General features: G+C 41.9%; 1 non-coding gene across 1 annotated transcript; it reads right to left on the bottom strand.

Moving 5' to 3' along the window:
* Nucleotides 1-15483: 15483 nt before the first annotated feature.
* Nucleotides 15484-15555, bottom strand: trnap-ugg (transfer RNA proline (anticodon UGG)). The gene has a single exon. It is a non-coding gene; the product is annotated as a tRNA-Pro (tRNA).
* Nucleotides 15556-18588: the final 3033 nt, after the last annotated feature.

Here is an 18588-nt window from a genome sequence, read left to right on the forward strand (position 1 = left end):
AGGGTGAACCAATAAACCACTATAATTCCTTGGAAGCTTCCCACAGCAACCACAAGGAATCATGTATACTGACAGTCAAGAAATGCACCAACAACCAAGTTACATATTTGCTGCTGATAGAAGGTCTTAGGAATCAGATGGGCAAGCTTTATTCTACTGTTATGTAATGTATACAATGAAAATCTGACACAAATGAGGGCGGGTATATTGAGTCTGTGCAAACAAAGAAGTTTGTTCCCTGACATGAATGAATGTAACTGCAGCAGAGTAAAGATATCTTTGCTAAATTAGTATAATGTTAGGCCAATCAAATTTCATGATAATGTAATCACAAATTAAATGTAGATTTCCTTTAATCCAATTATGAGACAGCTGTATTATTCAGAAACAACAGAATACAGAACAATCACAGTAGCACCAAAGGAAGGTGACTGAATGAGATGCCCTTTACATTAAACTGTAACCCGGAACTGTGTGACACCGTTTGTTTGTCTAATTTACAGACTGGCATGCCGAACATGTACCCACTACCACCAGTGTAAAATGCTCTGGACAGAAAGTTCCACTGAATGTTGGATGTGATGAAAGTGAGTGAGCAAACACTGGTGGTCTGGTCCTGACAGACCTGTAGATGACTCTGTCAGAGAAGAAATCACAGCGCTGACTTTCTGGGTTCACCAAGATCACTCTTGCAACTGCACAGTTGACCGTCTGATACCAACGTACATGGGGGTGGTAACTGAAATCCAACAACAAAACACTTAGAACAATGTAACTGTATTATTAAGACCACATATTGTACGACGTCTCGTGCCTTTTTGTTGAGTCGTCTCTTCTGTTAGAGCTGATGACCTGCTGTCTGTAGCTTTCATCTGCCCCTTCAGGTACACCTGTACACATGATTTATGGAGTGTCTCAGCTCATTCATAGTAGCCTATATAAAACATCTTTCCTCTTAGTGTCAATCTGCGATGTTTAGTAAACTGTGGATCTGTATAGAAGTTACAAAAATGCTTTTACCATTTCCAGAGGGGTTTAGAGAGGCAGCCAGGCTAATCACTGGATACACGTCTATCGCATCCCTCTTCCTGTGTATGATAGCCAGCGTTCAATTAAACATTTGTGACAGTGTGTATGTGACAACAACAACATCAAAATGGATATAAACCTTAAGTGGCGACAGAGCAGAATGAAAGGTATTACAGGAGCACAGAAACAAGAGAGCAGAGGCTGTGTGGTTCCCTTACGCTCTTTGCAACAACAACCACCTAATCAAAGGCAATAAGCTCTGACAACACCCCAACAAACTGGGAATAGGGTTATAGAATAATTATTGTATGTTTCCTCACTGTAACGCTGCTGTTAGTAATAACAGTTTCTTTGGCGGACCTTGAAGTTTCTGTGCCCTATTACTCAACACTGTGCTCTGTTTGTACAAGGAGCCCTGACAATCAGGCATCTCTGCCACTCCCTACGTATTGATAATAATGCTGCACAAACTTAATCACAGTACTCATTTTGAATGTATACAAGACCTGAAAGAATACAAAGCTCAATCAAAATCAGCAGCACACCATGCCAAACACATACTGGTACTCACACTCAAAACTACACTGAATCTCTGAAACACATGCTTATCTAAAGACACCAACCTCTCCTTCTTAATTATTATTAATTAATATTATGATTCATTTTCTTCTTTTTAATGCGAAAGAAGAAAAGAATTCTAAGAAGAAGAAAAGAAGAAAACAAATCTGTCAGGGCACGGTTACATTTCCATTCTAACAATATAAAAAGCACTACTGTTTCCATTACAGCTGAAGGTTTACAAACCATGTACAGAATCATTGTATCATTTAAAATAACACAACATAACAGTTGTGGCTGTGTTAGTAACTCACTTTGTAGATGACTGGCTCAGAAAATACTGGGGTATCAACACACAGTATCTGTGAAGAGGACACAGAAAATCATCAACACATGCATTGTGTTTACTGTCAGTTGTTGTATATGCTGCTAACACAACCCAATGACTCCATGGGTATTAATAAAGTTCATGTGAACGCACGACACTTTGATCATGTTCAATTTCAAATGACATAAACCAAACAGGCTCTCACACACAAGGAGTTCAGCAGCTCTGGTGCTTTAACACATCTTCATTAAAGTGAACAGCCATGAAGAAAGGCCTCCATGTTCAGTGAAAGGCACTACAAACAGGTTTTATCCTGCTGACTGAGCTACATGCTGTCACTCATTTTGACTTCCTACTCGCTATCTCTGGGCTCACAAACGGGAAGTTCTTAGATGACACTTTCTATGTCTCAGAGAAAACTCCTACCTGCTCTCGTACTATAGAGTTCCTTCTGTTGAATGTGTCACTGTTTGTTTAGCATGTTCCTCCTGATGGTAGCTGTATGACTGCTGCAGCGACCGCTTGTTTTCTTTTAACGGCAGCCGGACACGGATGCGGCGGAGTGTTGTTGGACAGCAGCAGAAGACGCAGCGTAGACCCAGATTAATTAGTCACAGGTTCACTTGCTTCGATTTTCGCATCAATTGATCTAGACGCAAAGGCGTGAAATCAAATATTTGTAAAACTGTTTTATTAATATTTACAAATACACAAATACAGACATAAGACTTCTTACCATAATGTGTTTTTGAGATTGGAGGTTGAATCCTTGTAAGCCGATGTTACCCCACATGGTAAACAGAGTTTGCTCCATCAGCACGCTGTCTCCTTTCCTCCCTGTGGACGTGAACAGCTCCTCCAAGTGTGGCAGAGGAACATGAAGCCATTGCAGCAGCATCAAAACAAGGTCCTGAGCAGCTAACAACAGATAAAGTAAAAATAAAGACGATACAGAACAACCATTAGATCTGCAGATATACATGTAAGTCTGTTCCGGTTGGCCAGCAGGTGGTGCAGAGGCACGGTTGGTTTGGTTGGAGTGACAGCTCACATGCTGCACTTTTCTTCAGTGACACCGTAGTTGCTGAGAGAAGTTTGTGCAGGGCGCCATATTGCTTTCAGAAGTTTGATTCCTCTGAAAGGTAAGCAGCACTTTATGATGTGGTTTATTTTATGTGAAGGTAGTGATTGTGCATGGCTCCTTGGGAGCTCACTGTAAAAATGGATATTTATGAGGCTGAGTTCTGTTTCTGACAATTACATTATTTGGTAGTTACCCCTTCATTGTAAGCATACCTATAAGTATGTGTAGTCATCAGTGTTAATTTTGGCAGCAATTTTTGATTTAGTTTTTATTTAGTCTTGTGACTAAAATGTCATTTGATTTTAGAAACATTTTAGTCATCAACATTTTTTTAACGACTAAAAATCGACTAAAATTCTATGATATAGGCTATTTGTCATGAAATTAGTTTGACTGTGCAATAAAAACAGGCACAGCTTTAACTTTTGTTATTTGAAACAAACATCTCTTTATTTAATTGCCGTTACCTTTTCACAAAAGAACAAAAGCACCAGTGAACAGTGAGCTGCTCTCCCTGAACGTTCATACACTGTTCAGTCATGACCTTCTTCATGAACAGGCTCTCTCATATTCTAATAGGCTCACCCTTAACCCATCTGCAAACACGTGTTGCCAACAGCCAATAGAAAGGAGACACAACACAAAAACTAATCAAGTTTACTAACATGAATACAAACAACAAACCTAAAATAACATCCCTGAAGCACATACACCCAACACTAACCAGGTCTAAATGCATTCACTAGTTAACTAGTGCAACGTTTTGCCTTACTAGTGCGAGAAATAAAATATTTAATATCAAGAAATGAACTGAACTGGCTTTCCATACAACACTGTCATGAGGTCCACATTGTCCTGTGATGGAATCCAGAGTCTGAGAGTGTATGACTTGCAACAAATAACAATTTCACTTTGTAGATTAAAGCAACATGTGCTCACACCAGAATCAGTCCTGTCAGGTGATATGAACAGGACTTCCTCCTCCTCCTCCTCAGGTTCAGACAATATGAAGAAGTCCTCTATAAAAACACATACATTCATTAAGTATGTGTTCTTTATGTGTATAGGACCACTGTCCTCTGTGGACTAGCAGATGTGAGCATGTGAGGAACTGGAACCACTTCTTCATCTGAACCATGGAGATGCCAATTTATAACACCTGAAACCACCTCCACTGTCTGCACACACAGGAAGTTCACCCTTAAAGAAGCATTCAGCGAATTTCTTATATGTTTGAATGTAGCCAATCAATGCTCTCTGTTTCAGTTAACCTGTCTGCACAGAATTAGTCCCTGAAACAACATGTAGAGCCCGGATGGCGCTACCTGGCTCGCGACAGTCTGTCCAATTCCAATCTTCTCGGCCTATCGCGTACGCCGCCGTCCAATGTAAGATTGGATTTCATCCAATCGCGCGGCGCGACGACGCTCGACAGCGCCAATGGCGGCGCGCATTTCCATTCTACATTGGATGACGTAGCGAGTCCATAGCAACCGTTTCCAGTCAGTCGGTCGTCTACGACGAAGGATTCGACGCGTCTAAACAGTAAGTAAATACTGCAAACGTGCGGTTTACAACAGCGTCTTGTATCGTTATAACGTGATAAGACGCTGTCACGTTGTAAAACAGCGGCTCATCCCGTTATAGCACGACAGGACGCGATGAGCCGCTAGCTTGTTATAACGTGATAAGATCACGTTATAGTGACATAAAGAAAACATAATTCAGTTCAGCGCTTCCGTACATTATTTGAAAACCAGGAGCACGTGTTCTTTATATTACACGATCGCTGTGGACGCGTATGTATTCGCATATTAACTGTTTATTTAGTGCAGCGGCGTCACAGCGCGTTGTTCATTATTGCATGCTCAGCGTTTTTTATTGTTGTCAGTGTCTTTAGATGAGCAATAACCACACGGCTATGGGAGAAGATGAGTGGATGAGCAGGCTGCCAGCTCAGGTGTTTGCCCTGCTGGAGGCTGCAGGCCAGCTCCTAGGCAGCAAAGGTGGCATGACCTCTATGAGAAGGTAAAGTGTTAGCCTGTTACTTACTATGGACATTATTATATAGCATCATGCAGTTTAATGAGTGACAGTTGCTTCAATACACACAGATAACATCAAATGCTGTGTCTGTTACATCATGTAATGTTGCTTTACCAGCCTGCCACTCAGTGTCCTGCTCCTCTCTCTCCAGTTCACTAAATCTCCCTTTGGTGGGGTGCACTCTGCTGCATTAAAGCCTAGCTTGGTGGCTAGGAGGACCACCAGTCCTCATCCTCTGTGAGGAGGAGGCTACCACCACCTCCATGCCACAGCCTGGTGTATCCTCAGCATCTGGGTATGTCAAAGCACATGTATGTGTAGTAACATTAGTTGCTATTAAGAAATATTATTGTGTGATTTGTGCTTTCTGGGTTCTTATATTTCTCATCTCTGTTTTTCCCCCAGGCTGTGGTTGATGCTGGTGTGGCAGGCATAGACAGAGTTGACAGCTTGGCAGAGTATCTGGTGGAGCTGAGGAAGCAGTCCTCTCTAGCCCTCACCAGTCAGCAGGTCAGATGTTTGTGTGTGCTTCTGCGCCTGTCATACATGTCCACGCTTATATTTTCTTTTCTCATGTGCCTGTGTTGTCATTCTGCTCTCCCTCAGGTCAGCACCATTGTTGCGTCGTGGCAGAACCTTCTGGACTACAGCAAGCAAAGGGTGGTGTTTGCTGCCAGGCACCAGAGCAGGCTGAATACAGGCAGGTTTAGGTCGCCAAAGAAGAGGCAGGACTTTACACCCGGGGTGGAGAGCGACAAGCGCTCACCACTACTGCACCACTGGCTCAGTGGCCAGATTGCTGTCGTCTAGTGGAAATGATCTTCATTAGGCTCTGTGCTATCCACCGTAGTCCCAAGAAAAGGGGGACAAGCACATTTTCCAGATGGGACCACATCTTGGAGGATTACCGTAAAATAAGGCAGCTTATTCTGTGTAATGGGGCTGTCATGCAGCAGACTAGTATGCAGCTGGTGGACATTAACCACACTACTCTGGTGCAGTGGCACAACAAGAGGGTGAAGAGGCAGGACAGTATGGTACTGATGCAGGTGCTGGACCTCCCCAGTCGTGGCAGCTGACCCTCTGCCCCATGCAAATGTGCCCCCAGCATCTGCCCCAGCCTGTCCTTCTCCTGCCCCTGTGACTACTGCTGCTCCTGCACGTACACTGCAGCGTAAAGTACTGCACAACACGTGTAAGAAGTGTGGACAGTACAGAACAGCAGACTGTCCCAAAAGAGCAGTGGCTGGACAACATAAAACAAAAAAAGTAATATGAGAGAGGCATAGATGACCCCTCGGACAAATACCCTCAGCACTGTGCCAGACCTATTTTTATAAATAATTGTTTTTGTTATAATTTATTACTCTGTAAAATGCTTGTGACAACTATAAATAAAGTTTGGTAAAGTGAGTAATGTATTGTTTTCTGTGTGTTTTTGTGTTGAGATTAGAGTCTGTTAAGTGCTGTGTACATGAGAAGTCTTTGCTTAATGCTGTTGTGTGGGCGTGTAGAGGGCGATGATGGATCTCACCACACACCACAAATGCAGACATAAAAATATCAATATATCAGTAACGTAAGGTTAATAATCGGCAAAATCGGTGTTAAAGTGATGTCCAGTTACACATTTTTTTAAATCAGTCCAAATCTAATGCATTAATATTTGGTGTTTGTGGGACTCGAACCGGGAACCTTGGGGTCGAAGCATAAATTAATATAAAAATGAAAAACAGGTTTAAAATCATTTATGTCCAAATAAAAATCATCTCTTCCCTTCTCTCACGTTTTTCTCATTTTTCTCCTCTTCTTCCTTCTTTTTCCTCATTTTTTCCTCATTTTTTCCTTCTTTTTCCCTCTTCCCCCTTCTTCCCCCTTCTTCCCCCCTTCTTTCCTTTCTTCCCCCCCCATGACAGACTATTGTTCCCCAGCTTCAGTCCATCGCCTTAACCACTCGGCCACCTCGTCTATCTGATTAATATGTGTTCACAGCTTCGAGCGAAAATACGCTGCAAAACTTGAAAGAGGTCACAGCTTTTGCCTTAAACATAAGCATCTTGACAAACTTTGACAAACATTGAAGGCCAGTTTTTGGAGTAGTTGTTTGGTTTCTCCATTGTACAGATCAGAGCATGCCTCACTGCACTGGACTGCATATATCCAGGGGTGGACTGCATGTTTCCAGGGGTGGACTGCAAATATCCAAGGGTGGCAGTAACTGATTACAAATACTCAAGTTACTGTAATTAAGTAGTTCAATCAGGAAGTGGTCACCTGAGGCAGAGGATGGTCTGAGGGACTGCTTTGACACCACTGACTGGGATGTAATGCTAAAAACACATGTTGAGGACATAGGGGAGCAGACTCACTGCACTCAAAAAACTGATTCAAGCCCCTCTTAGAGGTGAAACATTATTATTTTGTTTGTCTTATGAAAATGTTATTAATTCCAACAATACCCAAATATGTTTAGCAGATGTAACATAAATATATATTTGCTTTGACTCCCGTGGCCCTCTCAAACCGAATGAGTTCAACTAGCAGAGCAAGAGCATGAGCAGGAGATCAGCCTCTGTCCTACCCGCCATCTGCCTCTGCTTGAAACTACTGTTGGTAAGTTTTCTGTCTTCTATTTAGTAAGTTTATTATCTTTATGTGAAACAATGTGCATGCCTTAAGATAAATGGACCTTGAGTTTAGGAAGAAGTGTCAGTCATTGTTCATGTTGGGGTAGACAGGCTACAAGCAGCTAAGATTAGTTAGCATTCGTTGTAGCTAACGTCTATGGTCGCGTCATATAGCTGTCAGAGGTAAGTGGTGAACACGGTTAGTACTTGGAGTTTTCTACACAGGCACGTTGAATTCATCCTTAACACACTGAGAGCGCAGCTCGCCGCCAGCTAACGCAATCCAAAAGTGCTTTGCTTTACTTTTGTAGTGTAGCTGGCAGGCTAACGTTAGCCCAGAGCTAACGCTCTGTGTTAGCCTAAGCAGCACTTGTATGCAGGGGTACAGCCAGTGCTTAAGTGTAGTTAATGTGAAACAATACAGTCGTGATTTATTGAAGTGAAGCAGTATTTTCGCGATATATTTTATTTTTATATATTTTTTGTCTGCTGGTGGGTGCCTGCTCCCCTGTGCATCAGGCTGGAACTGCGCAGTACGACACAGAGCAGGGGAGACCTGTAAACGTGCTGAAATGACTTTGTTTAGTAAAAGGAAAAGGTATAAATGTGTTCTATAGTAAGGGACCATTAAATGACTTCTGTTGTGATCTGGCACTATAGATAAAAATAAAATCAAAAAGAACTCATTGGATGAACTCAGTTAAATTGTGGGAGACTTTTCCATCCAATAAATATGGGTAGCCCCAACTCAATGTGATGTATTTGAGTTGGACCAACATGATTTTTCCATGTTGGTCCAACTCAACCTAAATAATACCTATTAAATGATATTTGATTAAAACAGGTTGAGATTTCAGATTAAAGTTTTGGGTGGACCTCAGAGGATTTTCAGATTTGAAATTTCATTGTGAAATTTGGGAGTGGCTGCTGCAGCATAACACCTTTAACATATTTATTACATGCATACCTCTAATATATAATCTCATCTTATGCTCTTAATGACTGTAGCTAATTATATACTTGGTAATCAATTACAGCATCTTGTTATTTGGTCAATGAGATCTGACTCTTTTCTGACTTCTTTTATTTTACAGGATGCTGTATGTGGATGTGTGCAGAGTGCAGTTTGGAACCAGGTACTTTTATGCATCTGCAGCTTATCATACACATACACCGCCTACATGCAGATGTACTTTAATACATGGATTATGCTACTACTAAATCACATTTTTACTTGTCCATGGTAATTAATGAATGTAAAATGAACCCTGGAGGGTCCGCTGCCTCGTCTTCGCTGGTGTTCTGCCCGGACCCTGGAGGGTCCGCAGCCTCGTCCTTGCTGGTGGTCTTTGAGTGCTCTCTGAGAGCGCAGCTCGCCGCCAGCTAACGCAATCCAAAAGTGCTTTGCTTTACTTTTGTAGTGTAGCTGACAGGCTAACGTTAGCCCAGAGCTAACGCTCTGTGTTAGCCTAAGCAGCACTTGTATGCAGGGGTACAGCCAGTGCTTAAGTGTAGTTAATGTGAAACAATACAGTCGTGATTTATTGAAGTGAAGCAGTCGGCATATTTTCGCGATATATTTTATTTTTTATATCGTTTTTGTCTGCTGGTGGGTGCCTGCTCCCCTGCGTGTGTGTCTGTGCTGCTGGGTGTGCATCGGGCTGGAACTGCGCCGTACGTGACAGACAGCAGGGGAGACCTGTAAACGTGCTGAAATGACTTTGTTTAGTAAAAGGAAAAGGTATAAACGTGTTCTATTGTAAGGGGACCACCTGCATGCAGATGTACTTTAATACATGGATTAGGCTACTACTAAATCCATAGGCGTCGCTACCATTATATCAGAGGGGGACGTGTCCCCCCCACATTTTAAAACGGCCCGTTTGGACCCCCCCCCCCATTTAGTGAGTAGGAAACTCCACCTAATGCTGTCTCGATTGCTCGTGAAAAACTCTGTTCCACTAAGTTCGTAAGAGAATAACCTCACCACTGAAATCCATCCTCCATGTTTTCCTGGTTACCACAGCGCTGCAATACCGTTACTATAGTAACGGACCTAACAAAGCCAGTGGTTTCTTCGAGCGAGCGTAAAACACCGTAAAGAGAACCGTCAGTGCTGGTCGACGCTGGAGGAGGTAACGTCAGTGTCATCCCACAAAGTCCAGCTCATGCTGAAGCCTGACTGTTTGTCACATGGCCCCAGGTGACATTAGGTTGATGTTAAAGAAACTTAGAAAAGTTGGGAGGAAGCTGCTGTTTACTTCCAGTTACAGTAGATGGTATTATTTGTCTGATGACATGTTGTTGCCTTTTCTGCTGCCTCCCCACACACAATGGACATGAGGAGATTCTAACAAAGACACGGAGAGTTAGAGTTGTTTTCAGCATTAACCCATGTTGTAATGAGGCCATGTTAGCTCCTGTTAGCCTGCTAGCTTCAGCCTCGCCGAGCCAGTGCACAGCCACCTGCTCCTATTCTTATCAGCAAGAATAAAACACATGTGATGGACCGTCAGGACACAGTGGAGCATTATATGAACAGGGAAACACTGATGTAGCAGATGAGGCAGGGCATCATTATAAACACATCCACAAGGTTTGTTGTGAATTCAGCAGTTTTATAAGCAAATAAAAATAAGGACATGCATCTTTTTGTAAGTTAGTATTTTTAGTGTTTCAGTATTATCTGCATTAAGCAGTTTGGTTCATTTTTCTATGGGATTTGCCAGTTTTTTGTCTCTGTAAATGAGAGAAGGCCTCAGATATGGAGGCTGTTAGTGTAGCAGCACCAGTATGTTTGACAAAACTGTTGTTTCACTTGTAATTAGTTTGTCACCGAGTTTTTGTTGAATCTGTCTCTGAAATAGTCATTAAGTGTTTACTTCTGTAGGTAAAATAGTTTAACAACCTGTTAAAATCCACAGGAAATCTCAACTACTTCATATTATTACTATATATACTGATTAGGGTTGGGCGATATTGGCAAAAAAATTAATCACGATTAATTGTGGCATTTAGCCGATAACGATTAATTTGACGATTAATTGATGACAGTTGCACTTACATGTTTTTGACTCTAAATTGGCACAGTGTTCTAGCATGATACCGACAAATCATCAGTCAAGTTAACTACTTCATTCTAACAGGCTAAGCTGGTGATTAGGCACCAACCAGCCATGGAAATAAGTATTGATAATATTGAGGCACAAACTGCTTCAAAATAATAATGAAGCAAACATTTAAAGTAACTTTGTCCTTCAAATGTTTTTATCTTAAGGTCACAAAGCATGTCAACATTAAAATTAAACAGACAAATAGACAAACAAAGTTCAGAAAAGTCACATCAGTGATTATTAAAGTTAAAACATGTGTCTGCGCAAATGAACCTGTGACTGGAATATGTCCCACACTAGTGCATGTTTTCACTCAGACTGTAGAACAGCAGCAGAAAAAACAAACAAATAAACAAACCGGACAATTTCACATTTAAATGTGTGTCTGTGCAAATCAACCTACGTTACGTTCTTCCAGCGCTTCGTTTGGTCGTAAGCAGCACAATGACTAAACGTACCGCGGATTCTCGGCTGAGTGGAATTCTTTCCAATATCTGCTGGAGGAGACTTCGCTGTTGTAATGTTTCCTATCTTGCTGTGGAGTCCGTAAATAAAGATCGGAGTTTATTCATTTGATACGAGCAAAAATTCAGTTACTATAGCAACAACCAACGCTCCACGCTTCACCTAATGCATGTCGCGGCACTATATATAGCTGTAGTGTAGTGTTGTGTCCTCGTTGCGCTTTCTTCGTGCTCGGGCTTATGGTGACAGACGTTGAACTTATGTTAGAAACGTGCTGCTCCGCATTATTTAACTGAACACCACTGCCTTCCACCATTATTGTTATTGTGGGCTCACATGTGCGCGGGTGATGGTGAGACTACGCCGCACAAAAATGCGTCATCATGACGAGGCACTAATCGCCGTAATCGATAAGTGGCAAATATTAATCGATTACAGTTTTTCTGACGATTAATTGCACACGATACGATTTTGCACAAGCCTAATACTGATGTACTTTTTTTCACCACCCACCCACAGAAGGTCCCCCCCCCCCCCCACATTTTTAATGCTTCCTACGCCACTGACTAAATCATATTTTTACTTGTCAACAGTAATTAATTAATTGGTAATTAATTAACCCTCATGCATTGTTCGCAAACACTACCCTAATGTGTTGTTCGGGGACAAAAACGTCCCCTAACTTTAACGGTTTTAAAAATATATTAGATAAATATTTTTTTGAAATTTTTTTGCATAGACCTTTTAATTAACTTCAGTTCTAATCAACAGTAGTGAAAAATCATTTTCCCCCAGGATTTTAACCCTTTAATCACCAATTTTATGAGGGGTGGTGCTGAAAATTGAAAAAAAAAAAACACAAAATGGCTCATTTTTAATAGAAAAGGTGAATGTGGACTGGATTCTTTTGAACCTTTATTACAGTCTTGGTCATGTCAAACATCAGTAAAAAAATTGACTTGATTGCATTATTAGTTTTTGCACAGCACTGGATTTTCTTTTTTTCTCCCTAATGTGTTGTTCGGGGACAAAAACGTCCCCTAACTTTAACGGTTTTAAAAATATATTAGATAAATATATTTTTGAATTTTTTTTGCATAGACCTTTTCATTAACTTCAGTTCTAATCAACAGTAGTGAAAAAATCATTTTCCCCCAGGATTTTAACCCTTTAATCACCAATTTTATAAGGGGTGGTGCTGAAAATTGAAAAAAAAACACACAAAATGGCTCATTTTTAATAGAAAAGGTGAATGTGGACTGGATTCTTTTGAACCTTTATTACAGTCTTGGTCATGTCAAACATCAGTAAAAAAATTGACTTTATTGCATTATTAGTTTTTGCACAGCACTGGATTTTCTTTTTTTCTCCCTAATGTGTTGTTCGGGGACAAAAACGTCCCCTAACTTTAACGGTTTTAAAAATATATTAGATAAATATATTTTTGAATTTTTTTTGCATAGACCTTTTCATTAACTTCAGTTCTAATCAACAGTAGTGAAAAAATCATTTTCCCCCAGGATTTTAACCCTTTAATCACCAATTTTATAAGGGGTGGTGCTGAAAATTGAAAAAAAAACACACAAAATGGCTCATTTTTAATAGAAAAGGTGAATGTGGACTGGATTCTTTTGAACCTTTATTACAGTCTTGGTCATGTCAAACATCAGTAAAAAAATTGACTTTATTGCATTATTAGTTTTTGCACAGCACTGGATTTTCTTTTTTTCTCCCATTTTGTCCCATAGACTTACATTATAAACACACTTTTTTTGACTGCACAGCCATGGCACTACATAATCATGCATTCTTGATTGTTGGTGGTTTACCCTGTTGGTAGGAGGTAAAATTTGTGATTTTTACAGTTAACAACTTAATTACCATATTAACCCTTTACCTGCAGGCCTGTGCTCATGTAGTGTAGTTTCTGGCTTGTATATGGAGTTATAGGGAGTATTTTAGCACATAATTGTGTGTCTACACACTGTGTGTGTATGTTAGAGAGGAAGAGAGCCATTTGCACACTGATCTTGTTGTCTGTGAGTACACACAACCACAGAGTCTTCATAGTAAACAAAAACAAAGAAAGTGTTGCTATGCACGTGTGGCCCTTTGATGTCTACAGGTGCAGACTAAACAAAACAAAAAGGCAAGTGGTCTTACATGTGACCTTGTGGTCATTTGATGGTGAGAAGAGCAGAAAGCAACATGAAGAGAGGATTCACTTGTGCACAATCTCTGGAAATGATTGTGCAGCCTGGCTCTATGAAGGGCCAGGCTGTGAAGCTGTGAAGGCTGCACAAGTAGATCCGTCACTTGTTCACAAGCGAATCCTTCATTCGTTCACAAGTGAATCCTTCACTCATGCACAGGTGAATCCTCTCTTCATGCTGCTTGCTGCTCTTGTCACCATTAAATGACCAGGAGGATGCATGCAAGTCCACTAGTGTTTTTGTTTTGTTTAGTCTGAACCTCTCAGCATCAAAGGGCCCGGCACTTACTTTTAGGGCTGCAACAAATTTACTTTACTTTACTTTACTAAACTACTTTTAATACTAATTTTAGTAGGGGACTAAACTGTAGATTAGATTTGGTTAGTCAATGATTATTTATTATGTTATCAAGTTATCTATCTATGGTGTCTATTTAGTAACATGCACATGTACGTATGGTCGTGTGGAGCGCAACACACCATGGAAAAGGGGCACTTAGACCTCACTTAGACTAATTCAGTGATCTCAACTGAGACACTAACCTAAAAGTAAAGTCACTCTACTGGAGGACGTGTTTTCCGAAAGCTAAAAAAAAAAAAAAAAACAGCTATTTTACCCATCCACAACTTCAGACGCCAGAACTCCTGGATGTTTTCATTTTACATGCTTATGCATTGCCGTTGTACGTCTGAATTAGGTACACTTCACTTACTTAGTAACTTTATTTTCCTGACTTTCCTTCCCTGACAGTGTGCAAATGGCTCTCTTCCTCTCTAACATACACACACAGTGTGTAGACACACAATTATGTGCTAAAATACTCCCTATAACTCCATATACTTAAGCCAGAAACTACAGTACATGAGCACAGGCCTGCAGGTAAAGGGTTAATATGGTAATTAAGTTGTTAACTGTAAAAATCACAAATGTTACCTCCTACCAACAGGGTAAACCACCAACAATCAAGAATGCATGATTATGTAGTGCCATGGCTGTGCAGTCAAAAAAAGTGTGTTTATAATGTAAGTCTATGGGACAAAATGGGAGAAAAAAAGAAAATCCAGTGCTGTGCAAAAACTAATAATGCAATAAAGTCAATTTTTTTACTGATGTTTGACATGACCAAGACTATAATAAAGGTTAAAAAGAATCCAGTCCACATTCACCTTTTCTATTAAAAATGAGCCATTTTGTGTGTTTTTTTTTCAATTTTCAGCACCACCCCTTATAAAATTGGTGATTAAAGGGTTAAAATCCTGGGGGAAAATGATTTTTTCACTACTGTTGATTAGAACTGAAGTTAATTAAAAGGTCTATGCAAAAAAATTTCAAAAAAATATTTATCTAATATATTTTTAAAACCGTTAAAGTTAGGGGACGTTTTTGTCCCCGAACAACACATTAGGGGGTAAAATTTGCCCACAGCGTACCGTTGACCTATGAAAAATTTTAAAATCATATTAACAAAATTTATGTAAAATTAAGCTTATTGAGGAAAAATGATTCAATTTGTCCACATATTGACAAAGTTATGGCCAAAATAAACAGAAAAATTTCTCTCAGAGGACAAAAATGTCCCGAACAACGCATGAGGGTTAATTAATGTAAAATGAAAACTCACATTTCTTTATAGCTATTCAATTCTGTGTGAGAGTAACTACAACTAACAATACTGTTTTGTGCTACTACTGTTTTCAAGGTGAATGATGACTTCTTGCAGATCACCACAAAGCCGCTGCATTGAAGTTCATGGCCCAGCTGAGTTGACATTCCTTATTATTGCCGAGGGGATCACTGGCTTAAAATGTCTACATGCAGCCTCTACTTTCACTCCTGCCTTACAGCCCCTGTACTTCTTCCTCAGCTCTCCCTGGACATTGGTCCTCAGTGCAGTGCAGTTCTAGAATGATTGCTTCTGAGAGTTTGAGCAGACAGCTGTTTACAGGGACTAAGTTGGAATATGAACTTATGTAAATGTAAACATGAAGCAGCCATCCTATCTACTGAAGTTCAAAGATGAGGGCTCGTCCGGGATTTGAACCCGGGACCTCTCGCACCCAAAGCGAGAATCATACCCCTAGACCAACGAGCCATGTATGACAGCTTTTTTTTCATGTTTCAGTCAGTGGAAGAACAACACAAAGCACATGTTCTTCTTAGTTTGACATTGGTAAAGTTATGAACAAAGATGTCTTTTAGGAATATAAAGCCGCTGCATTGAAGTTCATGGCCCAGCTGAACCACTTCTCAAAGAAGCTTCTGTAAGTTTCCCAGAACAAAGGAGGAACTTCAATATTAATGAAAGATTCACATGTTTATGTGATGCTCAGGATCAACATGAGTGTTGTGTGTTTGTGTTTTTTAACCCTATAGGAGGACAGCTTACACGTTCTGAAGACAGGAGCCCAGCGATGTGGGGGTTTCATCCAACTTAATTTGGTATATTGAAATGCAAAGGTTTATGTCCTGGAGGAATGTTATGCACCTTACTGTTTCTATTTCTGCTGCATTTATTGGATGGAAAATTCAATTTAATTGAGTTCAGCTGATACATGACCTCATCAGGTGACTGCTGCTATGACCTAAGATAAGATAAGAGATAAGATAAGATAAAACTTTATTAATCCCGAAGGAAATTCTTGTGCCAGAGGTATCAAGTTACATTAAATGCAGTTAAGTACAGAGTATAAGTGTCACTATAATCCAAAATAAGAGTACAGTACGCAGTATGAGCACAATATATGATACATGGATACAAATATGGAGATGTAAGGTGCTAAGTAAACATAAATATAGACCAGTGGAGGGAATGACAGTGATGCCTGACATGATTATCTAGCGCTTCTCCCTACAGAAAGGGGAGGAGTTATACAGTCTGATGGCCACTGGCAGGAAGGACCTCCTGTGGCGTTCTGTGCTGCTCCTCGGTAGTTTCAGTCTACCGCTGAATGTGCTCCTGTAGGACAGCAGTGTGTCGTGCAGGGGGTGAGACGTGTTGTTACGAATACTGAGGAGTTTCCTCAGTATCCTCCTCTCTGTCACCTCCACCACAGACTCCAGCTCCACTCCCAGCACCGAGCCAGCCTTCCTAATGAGCTTGTTGAGTCTGTTGGTGTCGGCCGTCTTCATCCTGCTGCCCCAGCACACTACAGCGTAGAAGATGACGCTGGAGACCACCGAGTGGTAAAACATCTGCAGCATGGTCTGGCAGACGTTAAAGGACCTGAGTCTCCTCAGTAGATACAGGCGACTCTGTCCCTTCCTGTATATTGCCTCTGCGTTTGTGGACCAGTCCAGTTTGTGGTCAATGTGGACACCCAGGTATTTGTAGCTGTCCACAATGTCCACGTTGGTACCCTTGATGCTGACCGGGTTTGGGAGTGTCTGGTGCTTCCTGAAGTCCACCACCAGCTCTCTTGTCTTTGTGACATTCAGTTGCAGGTGGTTCTGTCCGCACCACTCCACGAAGCTGTCCACCACACTCATATACTCCGCCTCCCGACCTCTGCTGGTACAGCCCACAATGGCAGAGTCATCCGAGAACTTCTGCAGGTGGCAGGACTGTGAGCAGTGTCTGAAGTCCGATGTATAGAGTGTGAACAGGAATGGAGACAGTACCGTGCCCTGGGGTGCCCCCGTGCTGCTCACTATCGTGTCCGAGACGGTGTTCCTCAGCCTCACAAATTGTGGTCGACCTGTAAGATAGTTAGTGATCCAGGTGACCAGTGGGGTCTCTACCTGCATGTCCAGGAGCTTCCTATTCAAAAGGGCAGGCTGCACGGTGTTAAACGCACTGGAAAAATCAAAGAACATGATTCTAACAGTGTTGCCTGCCTCCTCCAAGTAGGTGTGTGCTCTGTGCAGCAGGTAGATGATGGCGTCCTCCACTCCAATACGGGGCTGGTAAGCAAACTGCAGGGGGTCCAGCGATGGTTCCACAACAGCACGCAGGTGTTTCAGGACCAGCCTCTCCAGAGACTTCATCACATGTGAAGTCAGAGCAACTGGTCTGTAGTCGCTGTGTGTGCTTGGATGTTTGGTCTTGGGCACAGGAACAAGGCATGTTGTCTTCCACAGGGCAGGGACAGTCATCAGGCTCAGACTCAGGGAGAAGATGTGCTGGAAGACCCCACACAGCTGTGTGGCACAGTCCCTGAGTACTCTGGGGCTGAGTCCGTCCGGTCCTGCAGCTTTTCCCGGTCGTAGGCGACTGAACTCCCTCCTCACATCTTCTGTGGTGATGGTAACTGTGGACACAGAAGAGCAGAGAGAGAGATCTGATGGGGGAGGGTGGGGGGTTGTTAATGGAAGGTGGGGTAAGGGGGGCAGGGTGATGTTATTGATGGGAAGGTGAAACTGGTTAGTATGGTTAGGGGGAGGGGGAGGAGGAGGAGGTACATTGTTGTTATCGACAGGTGTTAATGGTGCATCACAGGGAGGGGGAGGGGGAGGGTGGTCAGGGAGTGGACTATCAAACCTGTTGAAAAACAGGTTCAGCTGGTTGGCCTCCTGCAGATCTCCATCCATCAGCTGGTCGGAGATCCTATTGTGGCCGGTGATGGTTCGCATGCCACTCCATACCTCCCTCAAGTTGTTCCGGGCAAGTTGGCTCTCCAGCTTCATCCTGTAGCTCTCCTTGCCCTCTCTGATCTTCTCCCTCACCTCTGCCTGGGCCCTCCTCATCTCCTCTCTGTCTCCACTCAAGAAGGCTGTCTTCTTTCTGTTGAGTGATGCCTTGATGTCCTTTGTCACCCATGGTTTATTGTTTGGAAAGCAGCGTATTGACCTGGTGGGGATTAGAGAATCTGTACAAAAATGAACATATTCTGTGATACAGTCTGTGAGTGTGTCTACATCCTCACCGTGGGTGTCACAGAACACATCCCAGTCAGTCACCTCAAAACATCCCTGCAGGGTCTCCAGGGCTTCCGGTGTCCACCTCCGTACAGTTTTGGTGGTCACCGGCTGCCGCTGTACTGCTGGTATATACTGGGGTTTGAGGTGGACTAGGCTATGGTCTGATCTGCCCAAGGGAGGGAGAGCTATGGAGCTGTATGCCTCTTTAACATTAGCATACAGTAAATCTAGAGTTTTATTTTCTCTTGTTTTACAGTCCACAAACTGC

Source organism: Parambassis ranga, unplaced genomic scaffold (genome assembly GCF_900634625.1).
Source record: "Parambassis ranga unplaced genomic scaffold, fParRan2.1 scaffold_21_arrow_ctg1, whole genome shotgun sequence".
Taxonomy (NCBI): domain Eukaryota; kingdom Metazoa; phylum Chordata; class Actinopteri; family Ambassidae; genus Parambassis; species Parambassis ranga.